This window comes from Cibotium barometz, chromosome 18 (genome assembly GCF_041138505.1).
Source record: "Cibotium barometz isolate CiBa-2024 chromosome 18, ASM4113850v1, whole genome shotgun sequence".
Taxonomy (NCBI): Eukaryota; Viridiplantae; Streptophyta; class Polypodiopsida; order Cyatheales; family Cibotiaceae; genus Cibotium; species Cibotium barometz.
Window position 1 is genome coordinate 32,869,834 of NC_141063.1, and position 8,663 is coordinate 32,878,496.

The window sequence follows — 8,663 nt, forward strand, 5'->3', positions numbered from 1 at the left end:
ATGTGTGAATGGGGATATGGATGTAGATATGGAATGTGGATGTGGATGTATGTGAATGTGAATGAGGATGTGGATGTGGAATGTGGATATGGATGTATGGATGTGAATGTGAATGTGGATGTATGAATGTAGATGTGGATGTGGATGTATGAATGTGGATTTGGATGTGGATGTATGAATGTGGATGTGAAAATGGATGTATAAATGTAGATGTGAATGTGGATGTACGAATGTGGATGTGTGTGTGGAATAATGAATGCAAATATGAATGTGAATGGATATGAAGTCGATATGAGCGAATGGATGAGATGAGATGTCATGTGAATCAGAATGTGACTTCTCCACCTCATCTCCATTAGCGGCTGTAAGCAGCATGCTAAGTCAGTGAAAATAACTAAGGTGGACTACTTTCAAACACTGAAAATTAGCATCTCATAAAACTCACTAGATGAGTAATCATCCACTTCACTTTGCTTGCTTGGAATCATGGTGCAAGTTTTACTTCCAGACCTTGTCATCGGGCTCCCTAAAGTAGGTTTCTCTGAGCAATCATCTCTGAAGTTTTCATCAACACATCACAAAACTAAGGTGGACCACATCTCACAAAACTAAGGTGGACCACATTTGCACACTGAAAATCAACATCTCACAAAACTCACTAGATGGGTGATCATCCACTTTACTTCACTTTCTCGGTGTCATGGAGCGAGTTCTATGTCTAGACCTCTTCATCAAGATTCTCAAAACACTCTCCTTCATGTAGTCTTCATGGTTTAATGCAGCATCAAGGCTGTCTGAAGTAGGATTCTCTGTGCAATCATCCATGAAGTTCTCATCTCAACACATCTCACAAAACTACGGTGGCCTACTTTTGCACATTGAAAATCAGCATCTCGCAAAACTTACCACATGAATAATCATCCACTTCACTTCGCTTTCTTGGCATGGTGGTGCGAGTTACATGCTCAGACCTTAACACAATATTGTCCCTCTCACAAAACCTTTCTAGTTTAATAGAGAAATTAGGCTGCCTGAAGTAGATTTCTTAAGGTAGTCATCCATAAATTCCTCAACACTAATGGGCTCATGATGAGAAGAACCACTTACGTAGCCTTTGTGTGATCTAGCCATCCTCACTAACTCTTCTACAAAAGGAACTTAAACTAGTAAGAGGCATTTGCATGAAAAAAAAAACCTTGTGATGTTAGTATGAGTACCTTTGATAGCCTTGGTCTTATTGAAAGGCAGTCTTATTGACATCACTGAACATTGGTTCCTGAGTAGAGGATTGGGCTTGAGTTGATCCTACTAACATCCAACATACATTATTAATTTAAATAATTGACTACATTTTTGTGGATCATGTAATAGATCCAATTAAAATCCAGTTTGGTACTCATTTAAGTATAATCAACATACACTCCACACTTCCTATCTAGTTTTGAATGGCTTTAGAACAGTATCGTACAATATAGACCAATATCATACTGATATAGACATACCAGTTAAAAACCTTTCTGATACTAGTTCCAAGTGATTTAGGAACATTATCATATCAGTTAGAAATCTTTATGATACACTCCACACTTCTTAGCTCTATTACCAGGTGGTTTGTGACCAGTATAATACGGGTTGAAAACCTTTATGACACCAACTACTTAGATGTAGTAACCTGTGAAATGCCATTTATAGGCTAAATACCAATATAGTACTGATGACACTCCACACTTCCTAACTATGATAGGTTTGAGATGAGTATCATACCAGTTTGAGACCAGTAGCATAGTGCACAGTAGCATAGTGACCAATTGCATAGTGGTTTAAAACTAGTATGAAACCTACTGGGCAAGATATAATTATTGGTGAGATGAGTATCATACCAGTTTGAGACCAGTAGCATAGTGCACAGTAGCATAGTGACCAATTGCATAGTGGTTTAAAACTAGTATGAAACCTACTGGGCAAGATATAATTATTGGTGGATGTCATACTATTGGCTACAATCCATACATCCAAAGGTTGAAGAGATACAGAAGAAGGTTGTAGTTGGTAGCCCCATGATGTAGTAGAGGTTGCATGCTTGGTTAACCACTATGGTTGACACCAATGGAGCAATGTCAACATACCTGCACAAAGTGTCTCTAAGGAGAAACCAGATAAAAACTAGTCCAATATTGGTCTGAATGTTTCTTACCTCCTTTGGGAACCCTCGGGCCAGCTACTACTACAAGCTCTTTTATATTGACACACTATGAGGCCCAGTTCATATGTCATGCATCCATACCTTATACCCATACTCTTTGTAGTTATAGTAGACATCTAAACTCCCTTTGTGGTCGTTCACAAGTGTGCAATGTAGCCATCAGTATATCTTTTCTCTTTTATTTGTGGGAGTGCACAAGTGTGGAATATGTAGCCTTCATTATATCTTTTCTTAGTGTATTCTCTCTATCATTATCTTCTATTATGCTTAAACTGTGTTTTAAAAATGTTAGCTTCAATGGTATTACCAAAAAATCCCAATTTTGATGGAAAAGTAGAGTAAACTATCCAAACTATGAAGGACAAAAGCAATGCTAACCCTCTGCAAGCAAGAGCAAGCCGAACTCAAGAAGCAAAACATTAGATTCCATGAACACAAACTGGAAGAAGTGAATTCGGGGGACCTAGGTAGAAGGGTTGGTTGTGGATCCTGCCAAGTGGATCCCTCTTACAAGTTCTTTGGTGTTCTTGAGCGGCTGTGGCTTTACAATGATTGCGACCTTAGCTGGATCCACAACCAGCCCTTCTACTGACACTATATGCCCTAAGAGGGATCCACTTGGCTATATGACCTAGGTAGAAGGGCTAGTTGTGGATACACCCAAGGTCGCAATCATTGTAAAGCCGCAGCCACCCAAGAACGCCAAAGAACTTACAAGTTTACTAGGGCTAATCAAGTGACATAGTAGATTCATGAGGTTCTTGGGCAAATGTGGCAGTGCCCCTATACAATTTGACGTGAAAGATGTAGAATATGTCCGGGTCCGGGTCCTGTCAGGAGGCATTCCGGGATCTCAAGAGAATACTATTGTTGGTGGTAGCACCCATTCTCTAGTAGCCAAACCATGACCTAGTATTTCATGTGTTTGTTGATACCTCTGATGTTGCCATTGGTATCGCTGCTCTCTGATGTAGGAGGCACAAGAAGGCTAGTACAACCTAGTTTACTATGCAAGAAGGAGGTTGTCCAGGCCAGAGAAGAACTACTCCACTATAGAAAATGAGTCACTTGGAATGATCTACTCCATTTAGAAGTTTAGGCACTATCTATTGGGGAAAATTTTTAAATTTAATATAGATCACGAAGCTCTCTTAAAAAAACTAGACCTGGCAGGAAAATTGGGTAGATGGATACTTTTGTTACAGGAGCTTGAGTTCAACATAAGGCACACCCCTAGGAACAAGCACACAGTAGCAGACTTCCTATCAAGACCAGAGTAAGAAGAAGAACCAGAGGGGGTGAAAGATGATTTCCCAGATGCGCAACTCTTCCTCACAAAAGTAGAAAAACCCTGCTCGTACGATGAAATGCTGTAATTCCTGTCTGACTTATCCTTTCCGAAGTACATGTCCAGAGATCAGAGAAAGAAGTTAACTCTCCAGAGCAAGTCATTCATGGTGGTAGCTAGATAGCTCTACAAGATGGGCATCGATAATATATTGAGAAGATGCATCCCGAACAAGTTGAGCTAGCAGAAGCGCACCAAAGGATAAGCGGTGGTCAGAGAAGTTACAAAGCAGAAGGAATTCCAAGAAAGTTTGTGGTGGCCAACTACATTAAAAGATGTGCACAAGTTCACAAAGGAATGTGATATGTGCAAGAGACTAGGGCAACCCAATGATGCAGATAGAATGTCATACACCCCAGTGTAGCCACTAGAGTCATTCCAGAAATGGGGTTTGGATTTTTTGGGCCCATTTAAGCTAGCAGCTCAAAGAATAGGAAACAAATACATCTTGGTGGCCATGGATTACTGCACCAAATGGGTAGAGGCCAAGGCCCTGAAATACTATAAGCATCATCAATAGTAGCAAAGTTTCTCTATGAAACCATAATGACAAGATTTGGATGCCCAATTGAGATAGTCAATGACCAAGGGACCCATTTCCTTAATGAAGTGATCAAGAAACTAATAGAGCAATACATGATAATACATAAAAAGTCAATAGTCTACTACCCACAAGAAAATGGGCAAGCAGAATCCACAAATAAAATCTTGAAGGGAATACTGATCAAGATAATGAATGAGAATAGGACCAATTGGGAAACAAAGTTGCACTCAACATTGTGGGCCATTAGGAGAAATATGGACTCTCCATTTTGCCCCTTAAGGAATGAATAAAAAAAGATTGGCCTGACCAATGATGAGAGAGCTGGGATTTTAGATCCATGTAACATGGATCTTTTTGTCATATCTTTGCCCAAATCTCTTAGGACAATAAAATAATAGAGCTCATAATTTTAAAAATAGAGAAATGTCAGATTTCATGTCATAAACTATTCTTTCATGTCAGATGTACCTTGTGATCAGCACATGGAAGTTTGAAAATCGAATTTCCTTTTTTTCCTTTTTTTATGTTTAACTTTTTACTTTCCCTCCTTTTGCATTTCATGACCTTTTCATGTCCCCCCTTTTTTAGCGAAATTCAATTTTGCCATATCTTCTGCAACTCTAGTTCTTTCTTCACAAAATTTTACAGGTATGTTGTTCTCCACCATAGCTCTCTCCTCATAAAATTTCATCTCATTTGGACAAAACCTCTATGAGTTATGTACGTTTTCTCACATGAACTTTCTCTTCTTTGCACCACAAATAGCTATCTTGATCTGAAGTGGCATCAAATTCTTATGAGTAATGATCATATGTTTAGGGTTTGTCTATGTTTTGTCTTGATGTAGGATAGGTTTATTTATGTTTTGTCTTAATGTGTTGTTGTTTATTTTCATAGGAGCAAGGTTGTGAGCAACAAGATTGTGCAAATCAAAGCAGTAACTTGCTGTTTATTTCGTGTTGTTTTAATCTTTATTTGTTGCTTATAATCTTCTCTACACCACAAATAACTATCTTGATTTTAAGTGGCATAAAATACTTGTGAGTAATGATCATATGTTTAGGGTTTGTTTATGTTTTGTCCTGATGTGTTTATGTTCATTTTCATAGGTTGTAAGCAACAAGGTTGTGTGAATCAAAGCAATAGGTTGCTGTTTATTTCTTGTTGTTATAATGTTTATTTGTTGCTTACAATCTTAACATAGATATTTATTAATCATGCAGTCTAAGTTTATTGATTTGTTGCTTTGTTGTTTATTGTAGATGTCTTCGAGGAGGAGGAATATCAGTAATATTCACATAATGGAGGTGTTTAATAGGAGAGATGATAAAGGTAATTGGATCCCTGATCAATACAGTAAGTTAAATTGGATTTTAATGAGACCAAGTACTCGTGGAAGTTTCAAGGTCAAGCTCAAAGATGTAACAAACTCCAATAAACAATGGAAAGGTAGAATCATAGAGTTCAGGAGACGCACCAATGGTACAATAACATAAGCTTTCATTCAGCATGTTTATATGCACAAAGAGATTTGAGTGCATCATGACAACTTCAGTGCAAGACATAAGCCTAACAGTAAGTTTATATCTATGTGCTTTGTGTTCTTGTGCTTTGAGTCCATGGTTATAAGATAGAGTTTTAATACAAGCATGTTTGTTGCTTGCAGCTTTATATCCATCAACTCTACATGAATGGCAAAATGTAGAGTGCTTAAGTGGAAAGCTAAATGTTTTACATGCAGAGATAGGTGCCTTGATCTATGACAACAAGAGTGCAAGCGAATTGGCATCTCAGAATGTTTACTTTTATGATTCCACATATGTTGCGGAGAGACATAGTTTGGAGTACATTCCACTACCATCGTTGTCTAGCCAGGAATGGTATAATCCTAGCTTAGACATGTCAGAAGCATGTAGGGTAAAGATAAAAATTGATGTTCATGCTACCATGAAACCCTCCACAGGCTCTAGAGATGTGCATCTAAGTTGGTTTGTTCCAGTTAGTTTGTTTGCACATTTGTTTGGATCTTGTGAAGTAGTAAAGAAAACTAAGATTACGTATCAATGCAAGTGCCCATCTGAGGATTGGATGACTCAGTTACTAGGTGAGTCATGGCATCTCAAGAGAACTCACCATGATGATATCATTGAGTGCAGAATCATTGTGTCAAGTGTTACCTTTAGGTAAGATTACACTGCTGTTGATTGTTTATAGTTTTTATTCATAAGTACTTCATTGCAAGACACCAATTGTTGATTGTTATTGTTGTTGTTTTTATGTTTTTATGTTTATTGTTAATTATTGATTGTTGTTTTTATGTTTTTATGTTTGTTGTTTGTTTTTTATGATAGGTACTTCATTGCAAGACAAACTTTGTGCATTCGCTTCAAATATAGGAGGTGGTGACTTCTACGAGGGGAGTGGCTCAGCTTGGACCAAGACATGTGAGATGGCATGCATTCAGTACTCATTGATGTGAATATTCTTGGGAGGGTCATGACCCTTTTAGCGTTAATGTAGAAAGTCATTGGTCCCTTAGTTTTCTGAGGCAAGAAATCCAACTCCAATGATCCCCCTTGTAATTTTTATTTCAAGTTGGATGGTCGGAAGGTTGGGAGTCGACGTGAACATTGCAAAACAAGCAAGAGGAGGAGGGACGTAGCTTGTCTTTGGACTTGTCGACTATCCACCAGGAGACAGCCCACCATCCTACCAAGAATGCAAAACTTGCATCATTGAGTGCCATCACTATAGATGGTGTTGAGTACTTGCTCATGCAAGATGTTCTTAAGGTCTTGGATTTGAGGGAGGAAGAGCTATACTGCCACCTTTTCCGAGATGTTGATGAAGACCTCATTGACTTTGACACTGTGGATGTCCCTCCACAAGTAACTAAGATTGGATGATATGATGGCACGAGCATGGATGATGTCTCTGCAATCATCCACATCCAAAGAAGTGGTGCAGAAGTTGCTTCTGACTATGATATCTCAGATGCAGAATTTGAGAGGTTGCAAAGGAGCCCTTTGGACCTCGACCACGCATTGACCTCTCGAACCCTCTACATGGTGATAGAGTGATCATTGGGGCAGACCTAGATGCATCAGTCTCAAGAAACAGAATGATGAGGCTGAGAAGGTACGTAAAAAAAATTTTAAATCTTCCTGAAAATTTTGGTGCGGGGCAAGGGCCTGGGGACCCCACACATGTAATATGGCATGCATTGAGGCCCTCCAGGTATGCCAGCCAAAGGTTGGCAAGGATGGCCCTCATTCTGCATAGAAGGCTAGTGAGAATGGCCTTGATTCTGCAAAATCATGACCATCTTCCGCTAGCCTTCGGCTGGCATGCCTGGAGGGCCCCGATGTATGCCAGATTACATGTGTGGGGTCCCCATGCCCCGTGAGGCCCCGCACAGATAATTTCAACTCATTTGAAAATATTTATTTTCATGCAATTGTATTTTGGAATAATTTTTGATATTTTATTTTTGCATGCAAAAATTTTCTTCAGGAAATTGTCTATGTCGATGAGTTTGCATCAAGAGCTGGTGGAACAAGGGGTGGCTGAGGAAGAGTCCAGGATGTAGCTTTGAAGGAGTATATTGGTAAGATCTTCCAAGAAATCATTATCTTTCACAAATTATGTTCCCTTGATGGACAAGTATCTCTCATAAAGATCAAGGCTTTAACAAAGGGTGCTACATTCAAGTCCATGCCTGTGAAATCAAGCTTAGAGAAGGTGGTGCTAGTGAAGCACTCCCAGATCCTATATTTGTTTGAAGCTCAGCGTGGAGGAAAGATTCATTCACTTGTTGGCCTAGGCCTTGCTACTGGGAAGATTGATCTTCATGCTATCCAACTTGAGCTCGATGAAAATTTTGTTGTAATTCCTTCGCTTAAAGCTCTTACTGACTCCGCTGAGCCTAGTACTAAGAGGCATAGAGTTTAGGATTTTTGTACTTGCTTCTATGTCATGATGTAACAGTTTCTATATTAATAAAAATATATTTTTGAAGTTTTGTTGTATTCATGCGATCAACAAATAATATTTAATCACTAATTTGAAATTGAAATCACAATACAATTATGATTGCTAGATATAATCAGGTAGACACTTGGCAAGGATCAAAAAAATATATTTTCATTAAGTAAATCATTTACATCATGATCACTTGAGATTACATTGTGGCATATACATGAGATTACAAGATCTCCCTAAAACTGCGGCTCATCACCATAATCTTCCCTCCACTTCCGCATGCGTAGAACTAGCCACATATCTATGTCAGTGATGGTGACTCTCTTGGCATGGACTACTGCGTACACTGTGTCACCATACATGTCCACCAAAAAAGCTTCAGCAGCCTCTTGAAGAGCTTCCAAAGCTACTGCTATCCATCATGTGGGAGCCTCACTATTGCTGACCCGACGATGCCATCAAGATATTTGGCTCTCGTTCAAATCATCCATGATCTCCCTAACGAGGCGATGAAAAGGTCTCCTCAGATTTGAAGGTTTATGATCTTCTGATACTTTCTTATTTCTCGAAGAGCGACGATGCCATGT